Source organism: Gorilla gorilla, chromosome 23 (genome assembly GCF_029281585.2).
Source record: "Gorilla gorilla gorilla isolate KB3781 chromosome 23, NHGRI_mGorGor1-v2.1_pri, whole genome shotgun sequence".
Classification (NCBI taxonomy): Eukaryota; Metazoa; Chordata; class Mammalia; order Primates; family Hominidae; genus Gorilla; species Gorilla gorilla.
The window spans coordinates 50,067,556-50,094,635 of NC_086018.1; positions in this window are offsets into that span (position 1 = coordinate 50,067,556).

Below are 27,080 nucleotides of genomic sequence, written 5' to 3' on the forward strand. Positions count from 1 at the left end.
ACAGACAGCGGTGCTGATATTTCCGTGTTTATGCAGGTAGCGGTGTAGTTATTTCCTTGTGTAAAGAGATAGCTGTGTAGATATTTCCATCTATATGCAGATAGCTGTGTAGATATTTCCATTTTAATGCAGATAGCAGTGTATATATTTCCATCTTCAAACAGATAGCGGTGTAGATATTTCCATGTTCATACAGATAGCGGTGTAGATAGTCCCATGTTCATACAGATAGCGGTGTAGATATTTCCCTGTTCATACAGATAGCGGTGCTGATATTTCCATGTTAATGCAGGTAGCGGTGTAGATTTTCCATCGTTATACAGATAGCGGTGTAGATATTTCCATGTTTATACAGATAGCGGTGTAGATATTTCCATGTTTATTAAGATAGCGGTGTAGATATCTCCATCTTAACACAGATGGCGGTGTAGATATTTATATGTTCATACAGATGGCGGTGCAGATATTTCCATGTTCATACAGATGGCGGTGTAGATATTTCCATTTTCATACAGATAGCGGTGTAGTTATTTCCATGTGTAAAGAGATAGCTGTGTAGATATTTCCATCTATATGCAGATAGCTGTGTAGATATTTCCATTTTCATGCAGATAGCGGTGTATATATTTCCATCTTCAAACAGATAGCGGTGTAGATATTTCCATGTTCATAGAGATAGCGGTGTAGATTTTTCCATGTTTATACAGATAGCAGTGAAGATGTATGCATGTTTACACAGATAGCGGTTTGGATATTTCCATGTTCATCCAGAGGGCTGTGTAGATATATCCATGTTCATACAGATAGCGGTGTAGATATTTCCATGTTCATACAGATAGCGGTGCTGATATTTCCATGTTTATACAGGTAGCGGTGGAGATATTTCCATGTTTATACAGATAGCGGTGTAGATATTTCCATGTTTATACAGATAGCGGTGTAGATATCTCCATCTTAATACAGATGGCGGTGTGGATATTTATATGTTCATTCAGATGGCGGTGCACATATTTCCATGTTCTTACAGATGGCGGTGTAGATATTTCCATGTTCATACAGATAGTGGTGTAGTTATTTCCATGTGTAAAGAGATAGATGTGTAGATATTTCCATGTATATGCAGATAGCAGTGTAGATATTTCCATTTTCATGCAGATAGCGGTGTAGATATTTCCATGTTCAAACAGATAGCGGTGTAGATATTTCCATGTTCATACAGATAGCGGTGCAGATATTTCCATGTTCATACAGATAGCGGTGTAGATATTTCCATGTGTAAAGAGATAGCTGTGTAGATATTTCCATCTATATGCAGATAGCTGTGTAGATATTTCCATTTTCATGCAGATAGCGGTGTATATATTTCCATCTTCAAACAGATAGCGGTGTAGATATTTCCATGTTCATAGAGATAGCGGTGTAGATATTTCCATGTTTATACAGATTGCGGTGAAGATGTATGCATGTTTACACAGATAGCGGTGTAGATATTTCCATGTTCATCCAGATGGCTGTGTAGATATATCCATGTTCATACAGATAGCTATGTAGATATTTCCATGTTCAAACAGATAGTGGTGTAGATATTTCCACGTTCATACAGATAGCAGTGTAGATATTTCCATGTTTATACAGATAGCGGTGAAGATGTATGCATGTTTACACAGATAGCGTTGTAGATATTTCCATCTTCAAACAGATAGCGGAGTAGATATTTCCATGTTCAAACAGATTCCGGTGTAGATATTTCCATGTTCATACAGATAGCAGTGTAGATATTTCCATGTTCATACAGATAGCGGTGTAGATATTTCCATGTTTATACAGATAGCGGTGAAGATGTATGCATGTTTACACAGATAGCGGTGTAGATATTTCCATGTTCATCCAGATGGCTGTGTAGATATATCCATGTTCATACAGATAGCGGTGTAGATATTTCCATGTTCATACAGATAGCGGTGTAGCTATTTCCATGTTCATACAGATAGCGGTGTAGATATTTCCATGTTTACACAGATAGCGGTGCAGATGTATGCATGTTTACACAGATAGCGGTGTAGATATTTCCATGTTCATACAGATAGCGGTGTAGATATTTCCATGTTTATCCAGATGGCTGTGTAGATATATCCATGTTCATACAGATAGCGGTGTAGATATTTCCATGTTCATACAGATAGTGGTGTAGATATTTCCATGTTCATACAGATAGCGGTGTAGCTATTTCCATGTTCATACAGATAGCGGTGTAGATATTTCCATGTTCGTACAGATAGCGGTGAAGATATTTCCATGTTCCTACTGATAGCGGTGCTGATATTTCCATGTTTATACAGGTAGCAGTGTAGAAATTTCCATGTTTATACAGATAGCGGTGTAGATATTTCCATGTTCATACAGATAGCGGTGTAGATATTTCCATGTTTATACAGATAGCGGTGAAGATGTATGCATGTTTACACAGATAGCGGTGTATATATTTCCATGTTCATACAGATAGCTGTGTAGATATTTCCAAGTTAATCCAGATGGCTCTGTAGATATATCCATGTTCATACAGATAGCGGTGTAGCTATTTCCATGTTCATACAGATAGCGGTGTAGATATTTCCATGTTTATCCAGATGGCTGTGTAGATATATCCATGTTCATACAGATAGCGGTGTAGATATTTCCATATTCATACAGATAGTGGTGTAGATATTTCCATGTTCATACAGATAGCGGTGTAGCTATTTCCATGTTCATACAGATAGCGGTGTAGATATTTCCATGTTCGTACAGATAGCGGTGAAGATATTTCCATGTTCCTACTGATAGCGGTGCTGATATTTCCATGTTTATACAGGTAGCAGTGTAGAAATTTCCATGTTTATACAGATAGCGGTGTAGATATTTCCATGTTCATACAGATAGCGGTGTAGATATTTCCATGTTTATACAGATAGCGGTGAAGATGTATGCATGTTTACACAGATAGCGGTGTATATATTTCCATGTTCATACAGATAGCTGTGTAGATATTTCCAAGTTAATCCAGATGGCTCTGTAGATATATCCATGTTCATACAGATAGCGGTGTAGCTATTTCCATGTTCATACAGATAGAGGTGTAGCTATTTCCATGTTGATACAGATAGCGGTGTAGGTATTTCCACGTTCATACAGATAGCGGTGCTGATATTTCCATGTTTATACAGGCAGCGGTGTAGATATTTCCATGTTTATACAGATAGCGGTTTAGATATTTCCTTCATAATACAGATGGCGGTGTAGATATTTATATGTTCGTACAGATGGCGGTGTAGATATTTCCATGTTCATACAGATAGCGGTGTAGTTATTTCCATGTGTAAAGAGATAGCTGTGTAGATATTTAAATGTATATGCAGATAGCAGTGTAGATATTTCCATTTTCATGCAGATAGCGGTGTAGATATTTCCATGTTCAAACAGATAGCGGTGTAGATATTTCCATGTTCATACAGATAGAAGTGTAGATATTTCCATGTTCATACAGATAGCGGTGTAGATATTTCCATGTTTATACAGATAGCGGTGAAGATCTATGCATGTTTACACAGATAGCGGTGTAGATATTTCCATGTTCATCCAGATGGCTGTGTAGATATATCCATGTTCATACAGATATCAGTGTAGATATTTCCATGTTCATACAGATTGCGGTGTAGATATTTCCATGTTCATCCAGATGGCTGTGTAGATATATCCATGTTCACACAGATAGTGGTGTAGATATTTGATGTTCATACAGATAGCGGTGTAGCTATTTCCATGTTCATACTGATAACGGTGTAGCTATTTCCATGTTCATACTGATAGCGGTGTAGATATTTCCATGTTGATACAGATAGCGGTGTAGATATTTCCATGTTCATACAGATAGCGGTGTAGATATTTCCATGTTTATACAGATAGCAGTTTAGATATTTCCTTTTTAATGCAGATGGCGGTGTAGATATTTATATGTTCTTACAGATGGCGGTGCAGATATTTCCATGTTCATACAGATGGCGGTGTAGATATTTCCATGTTTATAGATATAGCGGTGTAGTTATTTCCATGTGTAAAGAGATAGCTGTGTAGATATTTCATTGTATATGCAGATAGCTTTGTAGATATTTCCATTTTCATGCAGATAGTGGTGTAGATATGTACATGTTCAAACAGATAGCGGTGTAGATATTTCCATGTTCATTCAGATACCTTTGTAGATTCTTCCATGTTCATACAGATAGCGGTGTAGATATTTCCATGTTCATACAGATAGCGGCGTAGATATTTCCATGTTCATACAGATAGCGGTGCTGATATTTCCATGTTTATACCGGTAGCGGTGTAGATATTTCCATGGTTATACAGATAGCGGAGAAGATATTTCCATGTTTATATAGATAGCGGTGTAGATATTTCCATGTTTATTCAGATAGCGGTGTAGATATCTCCATCTTAATACAGATGGCGGTGTAGATATTTATATGTTCATACAGATGGCGGTGCAGATATTTCCATGTTCATACAGATGGCGGTGTAGATATTTCCATGTTCATACAGATAGTGGTGTAGTTATTTCCATGTGTAAAGAGATAGCTGTGTAGATATTCCCATGTATATGCAGATAGCTGTGTAGATATTTCCATTTTCATGCAGATAGAGGTGTATATATTTCCATCTTCAAACAGATAGCGATGTAGATATTTCCATGTTCGTACAGATAGCGGTGTAGATATTTCCATGTTTCTACAGATAGCGGTGAAGATGTATGCATGTTTACACAGATAGCTGTGTGGATATTTCCATGTTCATCCAGAGGGCTGTGTAGATATATCCATGTTCATACAGATAGCGGTGTAGATATTCCCATGTTCATACAGATAGCGGTGTAGATATTTCCATGTTCATACAGATAGCGGTGTAGATATTTCCATGTTCATACAGATAGCGGTGTAGATATTTCCATGTTCATAGAGATAGCGGTGCTGATATTTCCATGTTTATACAGGTAGCGGTGTAGATATTTCCATGTTTATACAGATTGCGGTGTAGATATTTCCATGTTTATACAGATAGCGGTGTAGATATTTCCAAGTTTATACAGATAGCGGTGTAGATATCTCCATCTTAATATAGATGGCGGTGTAGATATTTAAATGTTCACACAGATGGCGGTGCAGATACTTCCATTTCATACAGATGGCGGTGTAGCTATTTCCATGTTTATAGAGATAGCGCTGTACTTATTTCCATGTGTAAAAATATAGCTTTGTAGATATTTCCATGTATATGCAGATCGCTGTGTAGATATTTCCATTTTCATGCAGATAGCGGTGTAGATATTTCCATGTTCAAACAGATAGCGGTGTAGATATTTCCATGTTCATACAGATAGCAGTGTCGATATTTCCATGTTTATACAGATAGCGGTGAAGATGTATGCATGTTTACACAAATAGGGGTGTAGATATTTCCATGTTCATACAGATAGCGGTGTAGATATTTCCATGTTCATCCAGATTGCTGTGTAGATATGTCCATGTTCATACAGATGGCGGTGAAGATATTTCCATGTTCATACAGATAGCGGTGTAGTTATTTCCATGTGTAAAGAGATAGCTGTGTAGATATTTCCATGTATATGCAGATAGCTGTGTATATATTTCCATTTTCATGCAGATAGCGGTTTAGATATTTCCATGTTCAAACAGATAGCGGTGTAGATATTTCCGTGTTCATACAGATAGCGGTGTAGATATTTCCATGTTCAAACAGATAGCGGTGAAGATATTTCCGTGTTCATACAGATAGCGGTGTAGATATTTCCATGTTCATACTGATAGCGGTGTAGATACTTCCAAGTTCATACAGATAGAGGGGCTGATATTTCCATGTTCATACAGATAGCGGTGCTGATAATTCCATGTTTATACAGATAGCGGTGTAGATATTTCCATGTTCATATGGATAGCGGTGTAAATATTTCCATGTTCATAAAGATAGCCTTGTAGACATTTCCATGTTTATACAGATAGCGGTGAAGATCAATGCATGTTTACACAGATAGCGGTGTAGATATTTCTATGTTCATCCAGATGGCTGTGTAGATATATCCATGTTCATACAGATAGCGGTGAAGCTATTTCCATGTTCATACAGATAGCGGTGTAGATATTTCCATGTTCATACAGATAGCGGTGTAGATATTTCCATGTTCATACAGATAGCGGTGCTGATATTTCCTTGTTTATACAGGCAGCGGTGTAGATATTTCCATGTTTATACAGATAGCGGTTTAGATATTTCCTTCTTAATACAGATGGTTATGTAGATATTTATATGTTCATACAGATAGCGGTGTAGTTATTTCCATGTGTAAAGAGATAGCTGTGTAGATATTTCCATGTATATGCAGATAGCTTTGTAGATATTTCTATTTTCATGCAGATAGCGGTTTAGATATTTCCATGTTCGTACAGATAGCGGTGTAGATATTTCCATGTTCATACAGATAGCCTTGTAGACATTTCCATGTTTATACAGATAGCGGTGAAGATGTATGCATGTTTTCACAGATAGCGGTGTAGATATTTCCATGTTCATACAGATAGCGGTGTAGATATTTCAATGTTCATACAGATAGCGGTTTAGATATTTCCTTCTTAATAAAGATGGCGGTGTAAATATTTATATGTTCATACAGATGGCGGTGTAGATATCTCCATGTTCATACAGATTGCGGTGTAGATATTTCCATGTTCATCCAGATGGCTGTGTAGATATATCTATGTTCATACAGATAGCGGTGTAGATATTTGATGTTCATACAGATAGCGGTGTAGCTATTTCCATGTTCATTCTGATAACGGTGTAGCTATTTCCATGTTCATACAGATAGCGGTGTAGATATTTCCATGTTGATACAGATAGCGGTGTAGATATTTCCATGTTCATACAGATAGCGGTGTAGATATTTCCATGTTTATACAGATAGCAGTTTAGATATTTCCTTTTTAATACAGATGGCGGTGTAGATATTTATATGTTCTTACAGATGGCGGTGCAGATATTTCCATGTTCATACAGATGGCGGTGTAGATATTTCCATGTTTATAGATATAGCGGTGTAGTTATTTCCATGTATAAAGAGATAGCTGTGTATATATTTCATTGTATATGCAGATAGCTTTGTAGATATTTCCATTTTCATGCAGATAGTGGTGTAGATATGTACATGTTCAAACAGATAGCGGTGTAGATATTTCCATGTTCATTCAGATAGCTTTGTAGATATTTCCATGTTCATACAGATAGCGGTGTAGATATTTCCATGTTCATACAGATAGCGGTGTAGAAATTTCCATGTTGATAGAGATAGCAGGGTAGATATTTTCAAGTTTATACAGATAGCGGTGTAGTTATCTCCATCTTAATATAGATGGCGGTGTAGATATTTATAAGTTCATACAGATGGCGGTGCAGATATTTCCATGTTCATACAGATGGCAGTGTAGCTATTTCCATGTTTATAGAGATAGCGCTGTACTTATTTCCACGTGTAAAGAGATAGCTTTGTAGATATTTCCATGTATTTGCAGATCGCTGTGTAGATATTTCCATTTTCATGCAGATAGCGGTGTAGATATTTCCATGTTCAATCAGATAGCGGTGTAGATATTTCCATGTTCATATAGATAGCAGTGTAGATATTTCCATGTTTATACAGATAGCGGTGAAGATGTATGCATGTTTTCACAGATAGCGGTGTAGATATTTCCATGTTCATACAGATAGCGGTGTAGTTATTTCCATGCGTAAAGAGATAGCTCTGTAGATATTTCCATGTATATGCAGATAGCTGTGTATATATTTCCATTTTCATGCAGATAGCGGTGTAGATATTGCCATGTTCAAACAGATAGCGGTGTAGATATTTCCGTGTTCATACATATAGCGGTGTAGATATTTCCATGTTCAAACAGATAGCGGTGTAGATATGTCCGTGTTCATACAGATAGCGGTGTAGCTATTTCCATGTTCATACAGATAGCAGTGTAGATATTTCCATGTTCATACAGATAGCGGTGTAGATATTTCCATGTTCATACAGATAGCGGTGCTGATATTTCCATGTTTATACAGGCAGCGGTGTAGATATTTCCAGGTTTATACAGAGAGCGGTTTAGATATTTCCTTCTTAATACAGATGGCGGTGTAGATATTTATATGTTCATACAGATGGCGGTGCAGATATTTCCATGTTCATACATATGGCGGTGTAGATATTTCCATGTTTATAGATATAGCGGTGTAGTTATTTCCATGTGGAAAGAGATAGCTGTGTAGATATTTCCATGTATATGCAGATAGCTTTGTAGATATTTCCATTTTCATGCAGATAGCGGTGTAGATATTTACATGTTCAAACAGATAGCGGTGTATATATTTCCATGTTCATACAGATAGCGGTGTGGATATTTTCATGTTCATACAGATAGCGGTGTAGATATTTCCATGCTCTTACAGACAGCGGTGCTGATATTTCCGTGTTTGTGCAGGTAGCGGTGTAGTTATTTCCTTGTGTAAAGAGATAGCTGTGTAGATATTTCCATCTATATGCAGATAGCTGTGTAGATATTTCCATTTTCATGCAGATAGCGGTGTATATATTTCCATCTTCAAACAGATAGAGGTGTAGATATTTCCATGTTCATACAGATAGCGGTGTAGATAGTCCCATGTTCATACAGATAGCGGTGTAGATATTTCCCTGTTCATACAGATAGCGGTGCTGATATTTCCATGTTAATGCAGGTAGCGGTGTAGATTTTCCATCGTTATACAGATAGCGGTGTAGATATTTCCATGTTTATACAGATAGCGGTGTAGATATTTCCATGTTTATTAAGATAGCGGTGTAGATATCTCCATCTTAACACAGATGGCGGTGTAGATATTTATATGTTCATACAGATGGCGGTGCAGATATTTCCATGTTCATACAGATGGCGGTGTAGATATTTCCATGTTCATACAGATAGCGGTGTAGTTATTTCCATGTGTAAAGAGATAGCTGTGTAGATATTTCCATCTATATGCAGATAGCTGTGTAGATATTTCCATTTTCATGCAGATAGCGGTGTATATATTTCCATCTTCAAACAGATAGCGGTGTAGATATTTCCATGTTCATAGAGATAGCGGTGTAGATTTTTCCATGTTTATACAGATAGCAGTGAAGATTTATGCATGTTTACACAGATAGCGGTTTGGATATTTCCATGTTCATCCAGAGGGCTGTGTAGATATATCCATGTTCATACAGATAGCGGTGTAGATATTTCCATGTTCATACAGATAGCGGTGCTGATATTTCCATGTTTATACAGGTAGAGGTGTAGATATTTCCATGCTTATACAGATAGCGGTGTAGATATTTCCATGTTTATACAGATAGCGGTGTAGATATCTCCATCTTAATACAGATGGCGGTGTGGATATTTATATGTTCATTCAGATGGCGGTGCACATATTTCCATGTTCTTACAGATGGCGGTGTAGATATTTCCATGTTCATACAGATAGTGGTGTAGTTATTTCCATGTGTAAAGAGATAGATGTGTAGATATTTCCATGTATATGCAGATAGCAGTGTAGATATTTCCATTTTCATGCAGATAGCGGTGTAGATATTTCCATGTTCAAACAGATAGCGGTGTAGATATTTCCATGTTCATACAGATAGCGGTGCAGATATTTCCATGTTCATACAGATAGCGGTGTAGATATTTCCATGTGTAAAGAGATAGCTGTGTAGATATTTCCATCTATATGCAGATAGCTGTGTAGATATTTCCATTTTCATGCAGATAGCGGTGTATATATTTCCATCTTCAAACAGATAGCGGTGTAGATATTTCCATGTTCATAGAGATAGCGGTGTAGATATTTCCATGTTTATACAGATAGCGGTGAAGATGTATGCATGTTTACACAGATAGCGGTGTAGATATTTCCATGTTCATCCAGATGGCTGTGTAGATATATCCATGTTCATACAGATAGCTATGTAGATATTTCCATGTTCAAACAGATAGTGGTGTAGATATTTCCACGTTCATACAGATAGCAGTGTAGATATTTCCATGTTTATACAGATAGCGGTGAAGATGTATGCATGTTTACACAGATAGCGTTGTAGATATTTCCATCTTCAAACAGATAGCGGAGTAGATATTTCCATGTTCAAACAGATTCCGGTGTAGATATTTCCATGTTCATACAGATAGCAGTGTAGATATTTCCATGTTCATACAGATAGCGGTGTAGATATTTCCATGTTTATACAGATAGCGGTGAAGATGTATGCATGTTTACACAGATAGCGGTGTAGATATTTCCATGTTCATCCAGATGGCTGTGTAGATATATCCATGTTCATACAGATAGCGGTGTAGATATTTCCATGTTCATACAGATAGCGGTGTAGCTATTTCCATGTTCATACAGATAGCGGTGTAGATATTTCCATGTTTACACAGATAGCGGTGCAGATGTATGCATGTTTACACAGATAGCGGTGTAGATATTTCCATGTTCATACAGATAGCGGTGTAGATATTTCCATGTTTATCCAGATGGCTGTGTAGATATATCCATGTTCATACAGATAGCGGTGTAGATATTTCCATGTTCATACAGATAGTGGTGTAGATATTTCCATGTTCATACAGATAGCGGTGTAGCTATTTCCATGTTCATACAGATAGCGGTGTAGATATTTCCATGTTCGTACAGATAGCGGTGAAGTTATTTCCATGTTCCTACTGATAGCGGTGCTGATATTTCCATGTTTATACAGGTAGCAGTGTAGAAATTTCCATGTTTATACAGATAGCGGTGTAGATATTTCCATGTTCATACAGATAGCGGTGTAGATATTTCCATGTTTATACAGATAGCGGTGAAGATGTATGCATGTTTACACAGATAGCGGTGTATATATTTCCATGTTCATACAGATAGCTGTGTAGATATTTCCAAGTTAATCCAGATGGCTCTGTAGATATATCCATGTTCATACAGATAGCGGTGTAGCTATTTCCATGTTCATACAGATAGCGGTGTAGATATTTCCATGTTTATCCAGATGGCTGTGTAGATATATCCATGTTCATACAGATAGCGGTGTAGATATTTCCATATTCATACAGATAGTGGTGTAGATATTTCCATGTTCATACAGATAGCGGTGTAGCTATTTCCATGTTAATACAGATAGCGGTGTAGATATTTCCATGTTCGTACAGATAGCGGTGAAGATATTTCCATGTTCCTACTGATAGCGGTGCTGATATTTCCATGTTTATACAGGTAGCAGTGTAGAAATTTCCATGTTTATACAGATAGCGGTGTAGATATTTCCATGTTCATACAGATAGCGGTGTAGATATTTCCATGTTTATACAGATAGCGGTGAAGATGTATGCATGTTTACACAGATAGCGGTGTATATATTTCCATGTTCATACAGATAGCTGTGTAGATATTTACAAGTTAATCCAGATGGCTCTGTAGATATATCCATGTTCCTACAGATAGCGGTGTAGCTATTTCCATGTTCATACAGATAGAGGTGTAGCTATTTCCATGTTGATACAGATAGCGGTGTAGGTATTTCCACGTTCATACAGATAGCGGTGCTGATATTTCCATGTTTATACAGGCAGCGGTGTAGATATTTCCATGTTTATACAGATAGCGGTTTAGATATTTCCTTCATAATACAGATGGCGGTGTAGATATTTATATGTTCGTACAGATGGCGGTGTAGATATTTCCATGTTCATACAGATAGCGGTGTAGTTATTTCCATGTGTAAAGAGATAGCTGTGTAGATATTTAAATGTATATGCAGATAGCAGTGTAGATATTTCCATTTTCATGCAGATAGCGGTGTAGATATTTCCATGTTCAAACAGATAGCGGTGTAGATATTTCCATGTTCATACAGATAGAAGTGTAGATATTTCCATGTTCATACAGATAGCGGTGTAGATATTTCCATGTTTATACAGATAGCGGTGAAGATCTATGCATGTTTACACAGATAGCGGTGTAGATATTTCCATGTTCATCCAGATGGCTGTGTAGATATATCCATGTTCATACAGATATCGGTGTAGATATTTCCATGTTCATACAGATTGCGGTGTAGATATTTCCATGTTCATCCAGATGGCTGTGTAGATATATCCATGTTCACACAGATAGTGGTGTAGATATTTGATGTTCATACAGATAGAGGTGTAGCTATTTCCATGTTCATACTGATAACGGTGTAGGTATTTCCATGTTCATACTGATAGCGGTGTAGATATTTCCATGTTGATACAGATAGCGGTGTAGATATTTCCATGTTCATACAGATAGCGGTGTAGATATTTCCATGTTTATACAGATAGCAGTTTAGATATTTCCTTTTTAATGCAGATGGCGGTGTAGATATTTATATGTTCTTACAGATGGCGGTGCAGATATTTCCATGTTCATACAGATGGCGGTGTAGATATTTCCATGTTTATAGATATAGCGGTGTAGTTATTTCCATGTGTAAAGAGATAGCTGTGTAGATATTTCATTGTATATGCAGATAGCTTTGTAGATATTTCCATTTTCATGCAGATAGTGGTGTAGATATGTACATGTTCAAACAGATAGCGGTGTAGATATTTCCATGTTCATTCAGATACCTTTGTAGATACTTCCATGTTCATACAGATAGCGGTGTAGATATTTCCATGTTCATACAGATAGCGGCGTAGATATTTCCATGTTCATACAGATAGCGGTGCTGATATTTCCATGTTTATACCGGTAGCGGTGTAGATATTTCCATGGTTATACAGATAGCGGAGAAGATATTTCCATGTTTATATAGATAGCGGTGTAGATATTTCCATGTTTATTCAGATAGCGGTGTAGATATCTCCATCTTAATACAGATGGCGGTGTAGATATTTATATGTTCATACAGATGGCGGTGCAGATATTTCCATGTTCATACAGATGGCGGTGTAGATATTTCCATGTTCATACAGATAGCGGTGTAGATATTTCCATGTTTACACAGATAGCGGTGCAGATGTATGCATGTTTACACAGATAGCGGTGTAGATATTTCCATGTTCATACAGATAGCGGTGTAGATATTTCCATGTTTATCCAGATGGCTGTGTAGATATATCCATGTTCATACAGATAGCGGTGTAGATATTTCCATGTTCATACAGATAGTGGTGTAGATATTTCCATGTTCATACAGATAGCGGTGTAGCTATTTCCATGTTCATACAGATAGCGGTGTAGATATTTCCATGTTCGTACAGATAGCGGTGAAGATATTTCCATGTTCCTACTGATAGCGGTGCTGATATTTCCATGTTTATACAGGTAGTAGTGTAGAAATTTCCATGTTTATACAGATAGCGGTGTAGATATTTCCATGTTCATACAGATAGCGGTGTAGATATTTCCATGTTTATACAGATAGCGGTGAAGATGTATGCATGTTTACACAGATAGCGGTGTATATATTTCCATGTTCATACAGATAGCTGTGTAGATATTTCCAAGTTAATCCAGATGGCTCTGTAGATATATCCATGTTCATACAGATAGCGGTGTAGCTATTTCCATGTTCATACAGATAGCGGTGTAGATATTTCCATGTTTATCCAGATGGCTGTGTAGATATATCCATGTTCATACAGATAGCGGTGTAGATATTTCCATATTCATACAGATAGTGGTGTAGATATTTCCATGTTCATACAGATAGCGGTGTAGCTATTTCCATGTTCATACAGATAGCGGTGTAGATATTTCCATGTTCGTACAGATAGCGGTGAAGATATTTCCATGTTCCTACTGATAGCGGTGCTGATATTTCCATGTTTATACAGGTAGCAGTGTAGAAATTTCCATGTTTATACAGATAGCGGTGTAGATATTTCCATGTTCATACAGATAGCGGTGTAGATATTTCCATGTTTATACAGATAGCGGTGAAGATGTATGCATGTTTACACAGATAGCGGTGTATATATTTCCATGTTCATACAGATAGCTGTGTAGATATTTCCAAGTTAATCCAGATGGCTCTGTAGATATTTCCATGTTCATACAGATGGCGGTGTGGATATTTTCATGTTCATACAGATAGCGGTATAATTATTTCCATGTGTAAAGAGATAGCTGTGTAGATATTTCCATGTATATGCAGATAGCTGTGTATATATTTCCATTTTCATGCAGATAGCGGTTTAGATATTTCCATGTTCAAACAGATAGCGGTGTAGATATTTCCGTGTTCATACAGATAGCGGTGTAGATATTTCCATGTTCAAACAGATAGCGGTGAAGATATTTCCGTGTTCATACAGATAGCGGTGTAGATATTTCCATGTTCATACTGATAGCGGTGTAGATACTTCCAAGTTCATACAGATAGAGGGGCTGATATTTCCATGTTCATACAGATAGCGGTGCTGATATTTCCATGTTTATACAGATAGCGGTGTAGATATTTCCATGTTCATATGGATAGCGGTGTAGATATTTCCATGTTCATAAAGATAGCCTTGTAGACATTTCCATGTTTATACAGATAGCGGTGAAGATCAATGCATGTTTACACAGATAGCGGTGTAGATATTTCCATGTTCATCCAGATGGCTGTGTAGATATATCCATGTTCATACAGATAGCGGTGAAGCTATTTCCATGTTCATACAGATAGCGGTGTAGATATTTCCATGTTCATACAGATAGCGGTGTAGATATTTCCATGTTCATACAGATAGCGGTGCTGATATTTCCTTGTTTATACAGGCAGCGGTGTAGATATTTCCATGTTTATACAGATAGCGGTTTAGATATTTCCTTCTTAATACAGATGGTGATGTAGATATTTATATGTTCATACAGATAGCGGTGTAGTTATTTCCATGTGTAAAGAGATAGCTGTGTAGATATTTCCATGTATATGCAGATAGCTTTGTAGATATTTCTATTTTCATGCAGATAGCGGTTTAGATATTTCCATGTTCGTACAGATAGCGGTGTAGATATTTCCATGTTCATACAGATAGCCTTGTAGACATTTCCATGTTTATACAGATAGCGGTGAAGATGTATGCATGTTTTCACAGATAGCGGTGTAGATATTTCCATGTTCATACAGATAGCGGTGTAGATATTTCAATGTTCATACAGATAGCGGTTTAGATATTTCCTTCTTAATAAAGATGGCGGTGTAAATATTTATATGTTCATAGAGATGGCGGTGTAGATATCTCCATGTTCATACAGATTGCGGTGTAGATATTTCCATGTTCATCCAGATGGCTGTGTAGATATATCCATGTTCATACAGATAGCGGTGTAGATATTTGATGTTCATACAGATAGCGGTGTAGCTATTTCCATGTTCATTCTGATAACGGTGTAGCTATTTCCATGTTCATACAGATAGCGGTGTAGATATTTCCATGTTGATACAGATAGCGGTGTAGATATTTCCATGTTCATACAGATAGCGGTGTAGATATTTCCATGTTTATACAGATAGCAGTTTAGATATTTCCTTTTTAATACAGATGGCGGTGTAGATATTTATATGTTCTTACAGATGGCGGTGCAGATATTTCCATGTTCATACAGATGGCGGTGTAGATATTTCCATGTTTATAGATATAGCGGTGTAGTTATTTCCATGTATAAAGAGATAGCTGTGTATATATTTCATTGTATATGCAGATAGCTTTGTAGATATTTCCATTTTCATGCAGATAGTGGTGTAGATATGTACATGTTCAAACAGATAGCGGTGTAGATATTTCCATGTTCATTCAGATAGCTTTGTAGATATTTCCATGTTCATACAGATAGCGGTGTAGATATTTCCATGTTCATACAGATAGCGGTGTAGATATTTCCATGTTCATACAGATAGCGGTGCTGATATTTCCATGTTTATACAGGTAGCGGAGTAGATATTTCCATGGTTATACAGATAGCAGAGTAGATATATCCATGTTTATATAGATAGCGGTGTAGATATTTCCATGTTCATTCAGATAGCGGTGTAGATATCTCCATCTTAATACAGATGGCGGTGTAGATATTTATATGTTCATACAGATGGCGGTGCAGATATTTCCATGTTCATACAGATGGCGGTGTAGATATTTCCATGTTCATACAGATAGTGGTGTAGTTATTTCCATGTGTAAAGAGATAGCTGTGTAGATATTTCCATGTATATGCAGATAGCTGTGTAGATATTTCCATTTTCATGCAGATAGCGGTGTATATATTTCCATCTTCAAACAGATAGCGGTGTAGATATTTCCATGTTCATACAGATAGCGGAGTAGATATTTCCATGTTTCTGCAGATAGCGGTGAAGATGTATGCATGTTTACACAGATAGCTGTGTGGATATTTCCATGTTCATCCAGAGGGCTGTGTAGATATATCCATGTTCATACAGATAGCGGTGTAGATATTCCCATGTTCATACAGATAGCGGTGTAGATATTTCCATGTTCATACAGATAGCGGTGTAGATATTTCCATGTTCATACAGATAGCGGTGTAGATATTTCCATGTTCATACAGATAGCGGTGCTGATATTTCCATGTTTATACAGGTAGCGGTGTAGATATTTCCATGTTTATACAGATTGCGGTGTAGATATTTCCATGTTTATACAGATTGCGGTGTAGATATTTCCAAGTTTATACAGATAGCGGTGTAGATATCTCCATCTTAATATAGATGGCGGTGTAGATATTTAAATGTTCACACAGATGGCGGTGTAGATACTTCCATTTCATACAGATGGCGGTGTAGCTATTTCCATGTTTATAGAGATAGCGCTGTACTTATTTCCATGTGTAAAGATATAGCTTTGTAGATATTTCCATGTATATGCAGATCGCTGTGTAGATATTTCCATTTTCATGCAGATAGCGGTGTAGATATTTCCATGTTCAAACAGATAGCGGTGTAGATATTTCCATGTTCATACAGATAGCAGTGTCGATATTTCCATGTTTATACAGATAGCGGTGAAGATGTATGCATGTTTACACAAATAGGGGTGTAGATATTTCCATGTTCATACAGATAGCGGTGTAGATATTTCCATGTTCATCCAGATTGCTGTGTAGATATGTCCATGTTCATACAGATGGCGGTGAAGATATTTCCATGTTCATACAGATAGCGGTGTAGTTATTTCCATGTGTAAAGAGATAGCTGTGTAGATATTTCCATGTATATGCAGATAGCTGTGTATATATTTCCATTTTCATGCAGATAGCGGTTTAGATATTTCCATGTTCAAACAGATAGCGGTGTAGATATTTCCGTGTTCATACAGATAGCGGTGTAGATATTTCCATGTTCAAACAGATAGCGGTGAAGATATTTCCGTGTTCATACAGATAGCGGTGTAGATATTTCCATGTTCATACTGATAGCGGTGTAGATACTTCCAAGTTCATACAGATAGAGGGGCTGATATTTCCATGTTCATACAGAGAGCGGTGCTGATATTTCCATGTTTATACAGATAGCGGTGTAGATATTTCCATGTTCTTATGGATAGCGGTGTAGATATTTCCATGTTCATAAAGATAGCCTTGTAGACATTTCCATGTTTATACAGATAGCGGTGAAGATCAATGCATGTTTACACAGATAGCGGTGTAGATATTTCCATGTTCATCCAGATGGCTGTGTAGATATATCCATGTTCATACAGATAGCGGTGAAGCTATTTCCATGTTCATACAGATAGCGGTGTAGATATTTCCATGTTCATACAGATAGCGGTGTAGATATTTCCATGTTCATACAGATAGCGGTGCTGATATTTCCTTGTTTATACAGGCAGCGGTGTAGATATTTCCATGTTTATACAGATAGCGGTTTAGATATTTCCTTCTTAATACAGATGGTGATGTAGATATTTATATGTTCATACAGATAGCGGTGTAGTTATTTCCATGTGTAAAGAGATAGCTGTGTAGATATTTCCATGTATATGCAGATAGCTTTGTAGATATTTCTATTTTCATGCAGATAGCGGTTTAGATATTTCCATGTTCCTACAGATAGCGGTGTAGATATTTCCATGTTCATACAGATAGCCTTGTAGACATTTCCATGTTTATACAGATAGCGGTGAAGATGTATGCATGTTTTCACAGATAACGGTGTAGATATTTCCATGTTCATACAGATAGCGGTGTAGATATTTCAATGTTCATACAGATAGCGGTTTAGATATTTCCTTCTTAATAAAGATGGCGGTGTAAATATTTATATGTTCATACAGATGGCGGTGTAGATATCTCCATGTTCATACAGATTGCGGTGTAGATATTTCCATGTTCATCCAGATGGCTGTGTAGATATATCCATGTTCATACAGATAGCGGTGTAGATATTTGATGTTCATACAGATAGCGGTGTAGCTATTTCCATGTTCATTCTGATAACGGTGTAGCTATTTCCATGTTCATACAGATAGCGGTGTAGATATTTCCATGTTGATACAGATAGCGGTGTAGATATTTCCATGTTCATACAGATAGCGGTGTAGATATTTCCATGTTTATACAGATAGCAGTTTAGATATTTCCTTTTTAATACAGATGGCGGTGTAGATATTTATATGTTCTTACAGATGGCGGTGTAGATATTTCCATGTTCATACAGATGGCGGTGTAGATATTTCCATGTTTATAGATATAGCGGTGTAGTTATTTCCATGTATAAAGAGATAGCTGTGTATATATTTCATTGTATATGCAGATAGCTTTGTAGATATTTCCATTTTCATGCAGATAGTGGTGTAGATATGTACATGTTCAAACAGATAGCGGTGTAGATATTTCCATGTTCATTCAGATAGCTTTGTAGATATTTCCATGTTCATACAGATAGCGGTGTAGATATTTCCATGTTCATACAGATAGCGGTGTAGATATTTCCATGTTCATACAGATAGCGTTGCTGATATTTCCATGTTTATACAGGTAGCGGTGTAGATATTTCCATGGTTATACAGATAGCAGAGTAGATATATCCATGTTTATATAGATAGCGGTGTAGATATTTCCATGTTTATTCAGATAGCGGTGTAGATATCTCCATCTTAATACAGATGGCGGTGTAGATATTTATATGTTCATACAGATGGCGGTGCAGATATTTCCATGTTCATACAGATGGCGGTGTAGATATTTCCATGTTCATACAGATAGTGGTGTAGTTATTTCCATGTGTAAAGAGATAGCTGTGTAGATATTTCCATGTATATGCAGATAGCTGTGTAGATATTTCCATTTTCATGCAGATAGCGGTGTATATATTTCCATCTTCAAACAGATAGCGGTGTAGATATTTCCATGTTCATACAGATAGCGGAGTAGATATTTCCATGTTTCTGCAGATAGCGGTGAAGATTTATGCATGTTTACACAGATAGCTGTGTGGATATTTCCATGTTCATCCAGAGGGCTGTGTAGATATTTCCATGTTCATACAGATAGCGGTGTAGATATTTCCAAGTTCGTACAGATAGCAGTGTAGATATTTCCATGTTTATACAGATAGCGGTGCTGATATTTCCATGTTTATACAGGTAGCGGTGTAGATATTTCCATGTTTATACAGATTGCGGTGTAGATATTTCCATGTTTATACAGATAGCGGTGTAGATATTTCCAAATTTATACAGATAGCGGTGTAGATATCTCCATCTTAATATAGATGGCAGTGTAGATATTTAAATGTTCACACAGATGGCGGTGCAGATACTTCCATGTTCATACAGATGGCGGTGTATCTATTTCAATGTTTATAGAGATAGCGCTGTACTTATTTCCATGTGTAATGAGATAGCTTTGTAGATATTTCCATGTATATGCAGATCGCTGTGTAGATATTTCCATTTTCATGCAGATAGCGGTGTAGATATTTCCATGTTCAAACAGATAGCGGTGTAGTTATTTCCATGTTCATACAGATAGCAGTGTCGATATTTCCATGTTTATACAGATAGCGGTGAAGATGTATGCATGTTTACAGAGATAGGGGTGTAGATATTTCCATGTTCATACAGACAGCGGTGTAGATATTTCCATGTTCTTCCAGATGGCTGTGTAGATATATCCATGTTCATACAGATGGCGGTGAAGATATTTCCATGTTCATACAGATAGCGGTGTAGTTATTTCCATGTGTAAAGAGATAGCTGTGTAGATATTTCCATGTATATGCAGATAGCTGTGTATATATTTCCATTTTCATGCAGATAGCGGTTTAGATATTTCCATGTTCAAACAGATAGCGGTGTAGATATTTCCGTGTTCATACAGATAGCGGTGTAGATATTTCCATGTTCAAACAGATAGCGGTGTAGATATTTCCGTGTTCATACAGATAGCGGTGTAGATATTTCCATGTTCATACAGATAGCGGTGTAGATACTTCCATGTTCATACAGATAGAGGGGCTGATATTTCCATGTTCATACAGATAGCGGTGCTGATATTTCCATGTTTATACAGATAGCGGTGTAGATATTTGCATGTTCCTACGGATAGCGGTGTAGATATTTCCATGTTCATAAAGATAGCCTTGTAGACATTTCCATGTTTATACAGATAGCGTTGAAGATGTATGCATGTTTAAACAGATAGCTGTGTAGATATTTCCATGTTCATTCAGATAGCGGTGTAGATATTTCAATGTTCATACAGATAGCGGTTTAGATATTTCCTTCTTAATACAGATGTCGGTGTATATATTTATATGTTCATACAGATGGCAGTGCAGATACTCCCATGTTCATACAGATGGCGTTGTAGATATTTCCATGTTTATAGAGATAGCGGTGTAGTTATTTCTATGTGTTAAGAGATATCTGTGTAGATATTTCCATGTATATGCAGATTGCTGTGTAGATATTTCCATTTTCATGCAGACAACAGTGTAGATATTTCCATGTTCAAACAGATAGCGGTGAAGATATTTCCAAGTTCATTCATATAGCGGTGTAGATATTTCCATGTTCATTCAGATAGCGGTGTAGATATTTCCATCTTCATACAGATAGCAGTGTAGATATTTCCATGTTCATACAGATGGCGGAGTAGATATTTCCATGTTCGTACAGATAGCGGTGCTGATATTTCCATGTTTATACAGGTAGTGGTGTAGATATTTCCATGTTTATACAGATAGCGGTGTAGATATTTCCATGTTTATACAGATAGCGGTGTAGATATTTCCATGTTTATACAGATAGCAGTGTAGATAACTCCATCTTAATACAGGTGGCGGTGTAGATATTTATATGTTCATACAGATGGCGGTGCAGATATTTCCATGTTCATACAGATAGCGGTGTAGATATTTCCATGTTCATACAGATAGCGGTGTAGTTATTTCCATGTGTAAAGAGATAGCTGTGTAGACATTTAAATGTATATACAGATAGCAGTGTAGATATTTCCATGTTCAAACAGATAGCAGTGTAGATATATCCATGTTTATACAGATAGCGGTGTAGATATTTCCATGTTCATACAGATAGCGGTGTAGATATATCCATGTTTATACAGATAGCGGTGAAGATCTATGCATGTTTACACAGACAGCAGTGCAGATATTTCCATGTTCTTCCAGATGGCTGTGTAGATTCATCCATGTTCATACAGATAGCGGTGAAGCTATTTCCATGTTCATACAGATAGCGGTGTAGATATTTCCATGTTCATACAGATAGCGGTGTAGTTATTTCCATGTTCATACAGATAGCGGTGCTGATATTTCCTTGTTTATACAGGCAGCGGTGTAGATATTTCCATGTTTATAAAGATAGCGGTTTAGATATTTCCTTCTTAATACAGATGGTGGTGTAGATATTTATATGTTCATACAGATAGCGGTGTAGTTATTTCCATGTGTAAAGAGATAGCTGTGTAGATATTTCAATGTATATGCAGATAGCTTTGTAGATATTTCTATTTTCATGCAGATAGCGGTTTAGATATTTCCATGTTCGTACAGATAGCGGTGTAGATATTTCCATGTTCATACAGATAGCCTTGTAGACATTTCCATGTTTATACAGATAGCGGTGAAGATGTATGCATGTTTACACAGATAGCGGTGTAGATATTTCCATGTTCATACAGATAGCGGTGTACATATTACAATGTTCATACAGATAGCGGTTTAGATATTTCCTTCTTAATAAAGATGGCGGTGTAGATATTTATATGTTCATACAGATAGCGGTGCAGATATTTCCATGTTCATACAGATGGCAGAGTAGATATTTCCATGTTTATAGAGATAGCGGTGTAGTTATTTCCATGTGTTAAGAGATAGCTGTGTAGATATTTCCATGTATATGCTGATATCTGTGTAGATATTTCCATTTTCATGCAGACAGTGGTGTAGATATTTCCATGTTCAAACAGATAGCGGTGTAGATATTTCCATGTTCATACAGATAGCGGTGTAGATATTTCCATGTTCATACAGATAGCGGTGTAGATATTTCCATGTTCATACAGATGGCGGTGTAGATATTTCCATGTTCATACAGATAGCGGTGCTGATATTTCCATGTTTATACAGGTAGTGGTGTAGATATTTCCATATTTATACAGATAGCGGTGTAGATATTTCCATGTTTATACAGATAGCGGTGTAGGTATTTCCTTGTTTATAAAGATAGCAGTGGAGATATCCCTATCTTAATACAGATTGCGGTGTAGATATTTATATGTTCATAGAGATGGCGGTGCAGATATTTCCATGTTCTTACAGATGGCGGTGTAGATATTTCCACGTTCATACAGATAGCAGTGTAGTTATTTCCATGTGTAAAGAGATAGCTGTGTAGATATTTAAATGTATATGCAGATAGCAGTTTAGATATTTCCATTTTCATGCAGATAGCGGTGTAGATACTTCCATGTTCAAACAGATAGCGGTGTAGATATTTCCATGTTCATACAGATAGCGGTGTAGATATTTCCATGTTCATACAGATAGCGGTGTAGATATTTCCATGTTTATACAGATAGCGGTGAAGATCTATGCATGTTTACACAGATAGCGGTGTAGATACTTCCATGTTCATCCAGATGGCTGTGAAGATATATCCATGTTCATACAGATAGCGGTGTAGCTATTTCCATGTTCATACAGATAGCGGAGTAGATATTTCCATGTTCATACAGATATTGGTGTAGATATTTCCATGTTCATACAGATAGCGGTGCTGATATTTCCTTGTTTATACAGGCAGCGGTGTAGATATTTCCATGTTTATACAGATAGCGGTTTAGATATTTCCTTCTTAATAGAGATGGCGGTATAGATATTTATATGTTCATACAGATGGCGGTGTAGATATTTCCATGTTTATACAGATAGCAGTGTAGGTATCTCCATCTTAATACAGATGGCGGTGTAGATATTTATATGTTCATACAGATGGCGGTGCAGATATTTCCATGTTCATACAGATGGCGGTGTAGATATTTCCATGTTCATACAGATAGCGGTGTAGTTATTTCCATGTGTAAAGAGATAGCTGTGTAGATATTTAAATGTATATGCAGATAGCAGTGTAGATATTTCCATTTTCATGCAGATAGCGGTGTAGATATTTCCATGTTCAAACAGATAGCGGTGTAGATATTTCCATGTTCATACAGATAGCGGTGTGGATATTTCCATGTTCATACAGATAGCGGTGTAGATATTTCCATGTTCATACAGATAGCGGTGTAGATATTTCCATGTTCATACAGATAGCGGTGCTGATATTTCCATGTTAATGCAGGTAGCGGTGTAGATTTTCCATCGTTATACAGATAGCGGTGTAGATATTTCCATGTTTATACAGATAGCGGTGTAGATATTTCCATGTTGATTCAGATAGCGGTGTAGATATCTCCATCTTAACACAGATGGCGTTGTAGATATTTATATGTTCATACAGATGGCGGTGCAGATATTTCCATGTTCATACAGATGGCGGTGTAGATATTTCCATGTTCATACAGATAGCGGTGTAGTTATTTCCATGTGTAAAGAGATAGCTGTGTAGATATTTCCATCTATATGCAGATAGCTGTGTAGATATTTCCATTTTCATGCAGATAGCGGTGTATATATTTCCATCTTCAAACAGATAGCGGTGTAGATATTTCCATGTTCATAGAGATAGCGGTGTAGATTTTTCCATGTTTATACAGATAGCAGTGAAGATTTATGCATGTTTACACAGATAGCGGTTTGGATATTTCCATGTTCATCCAGAGGGCTGTGTAGATATATCCATGTTCATACAGATAGCGTTGTAGATATTTCCATGTTCATACAGATAGCGGTGCTGATATTTCCATGTTTATACAGGTAGCGGTGTAGATATTTCCATGTTTATACAGATAGCGGTGTAGATATTTCCATGTTTATACAGATAGCGGTGTAGATATCTCCATCTTAATACAGATGGCGGTGTGGATATTTATATGTTCATTCAGATGGCGGTGCACATATTTCCATGTTCTTACAGATGGCGGTGTAGATATTTCCATGTTCATACAGATAGCGGTGTAGTTATTTCCATGTGTAAAGAGATAGATGTGTAGATATTTCCATGTATATGCAGATAGCAGTGTAGATATTTCCATTTTCATGCAGATAGCGGTGTAGATATTTCCATGTTCAAACAGATAGCGGTGTAGATATGTCCATGTTCATACAGATAGCGGTGCAGATATTTCCGTGTTCATACAGATAGCGGTGTAGATATTTCCATGTGTAAAGAGATAGCTGTGTAGATATTTCCATCTATATGCAGATAGCTGTGTAGATATTTCCATTTTCATGCAGATAGCGGTGTATATATTTCCATCTTCAAACAGATAGCGGTGTAGATATTTCCATGTTCATAGAGATAGCGGTGTAGATATTTCCATGTTTATACAGATAGCGGTGAAGATGTATGCATGTTTACACAGATAGCGGTGTAGATATTTCCATGTTCATCCAGATGGCTGTGTAGATATATCCATGTTCATACAGATAGCTATGTAGATATTTCCATGTTCATACAGATAGCGGTGTATCTATTTCCATGTTCATACAGATAGCAGTTTAGATATTTCCATGTTTATACTGATAGAGGTGAAGATGTATGCATGTTTACACAGATAGCGGTGTAGATATTTCCATGTTCATACAGATAGCGGTGTAGATATTTCCATGTTCATCCAGATGGCTGTGTAGATATATCCATGTTCATACAGATTGCGGTGTAGATATTTCCATGTTCATACAGATAGTGGTGCTGATATTTCCATGTTTATACAGGCAGCGGTGTAGATATTTCCATGTTTATACAGATACCATTTTAGATATTTCCTTCTTAATACAGATGGCGGTGTAGATATTTATATGTTCATACAGATGGCGGTGTCGGTATTTCCATGGTTATACAGATAGCAGTGTAGATATCTCCATCTTAATACAGATGGCGGTGAAGATATTTATATGTTCATACAGATGGCGGTACAGATATTTCCATGTTTATACAGATGGCGGTGTAGATATTCCCATGTTCATACAGATATCGGTGTAGTTATTTCCATGTGTAAAGACATAGCTGTGTAGATATTTAAATGTATATGCAGATTGCAGTGTAGTTATTTCCATTTTCATGCAGATAGCGGTGTAGATATTTCAATGTTCAAACAGATAGCGGTGTAGATATTTCCGTTTTCATACAGATAGCGGTGTAGATATTTCCATGTTCAAACAGAAAGCGGTGTAGATATTTCCGTGTTCATACAGAGAGCGGTGTAGATATTTCCATGTTCAAACAGATAGCGGTGTAGATATTTCCGTGTTCATACAGATAGCGGTGTAGATATTTCCATGTTCATACAGATAGCGGTGTAGATACTTCCATGTTCATACAGATAGAGGGGCTGATATTTCCATGTTCATACAGATAGCGGTGCTGATATTTCCATGTTTATACAGATAGCGGTGCAGATATTTCCATGTTTATACAGATAGCGGTGTAGATATTTCCATGTTTATACAGATAGCGGTGTAGGTATCTCCATCTTAATACAGATGGCGGTGTAGATATTTATGTGTTCATACAGATGGCGGTGCAGATATTTCCATTTTCATACAGATAGCGGTGTAGTTATTTCCATGTGTAAAGTGATAGCTGTGTAGATATTTCCATGTATATGCAGATAGCTGTGTAGATATTTCTATTTTCATGCAGATAGCGGTTTAGATATTTCCATGTCCGTACAGATAGCGGTGTAGATATTTCCATGTTCATACAGATAGCCTTGTAGACATTCCCATGTTTATACAGATAGCGGTGAAGATGTATGCATGTTTACACAGATAGCGGTGTATATATTTCCATGTTCATACAGATAGCGGTGTAGATATTTCAATGTTCAAACAGATAGCGGTGTAGATATTTCCGTGTTCATACAGATAGCGGTGTAGATATTTCCATGTTCAAACAGATAGCGGTGTAGATATTTCCGTGTTCATACAGATAGCGGTGTAGATATTTCCATGTTCAAACAGATAGCGGTGTAGATATTTCCGTGTTCATACAGATAGCGGTGTAGATATTTCCATGTTCATACAGATAGCGGTGTAGATACTTCCATGTTCATACAGATAGAGGGGCTGATATTTCCATGTTCATACAGATAGCGGTGCTGATATTTCCATGTTTATACAGATAGCGGTGCAGATATTTCCATGTTTATACAGATAGCGGTGTAGATATTTCCATGTTTATACAGATAGCGGTGTAGGTATCTCCATCTTAATACAGAGGGCGGTGTAGATATTTATGTGTTCATACAGATGGCGGTGCAGATATTTCCATTTTCATACAGATAGCGGTGTAGTT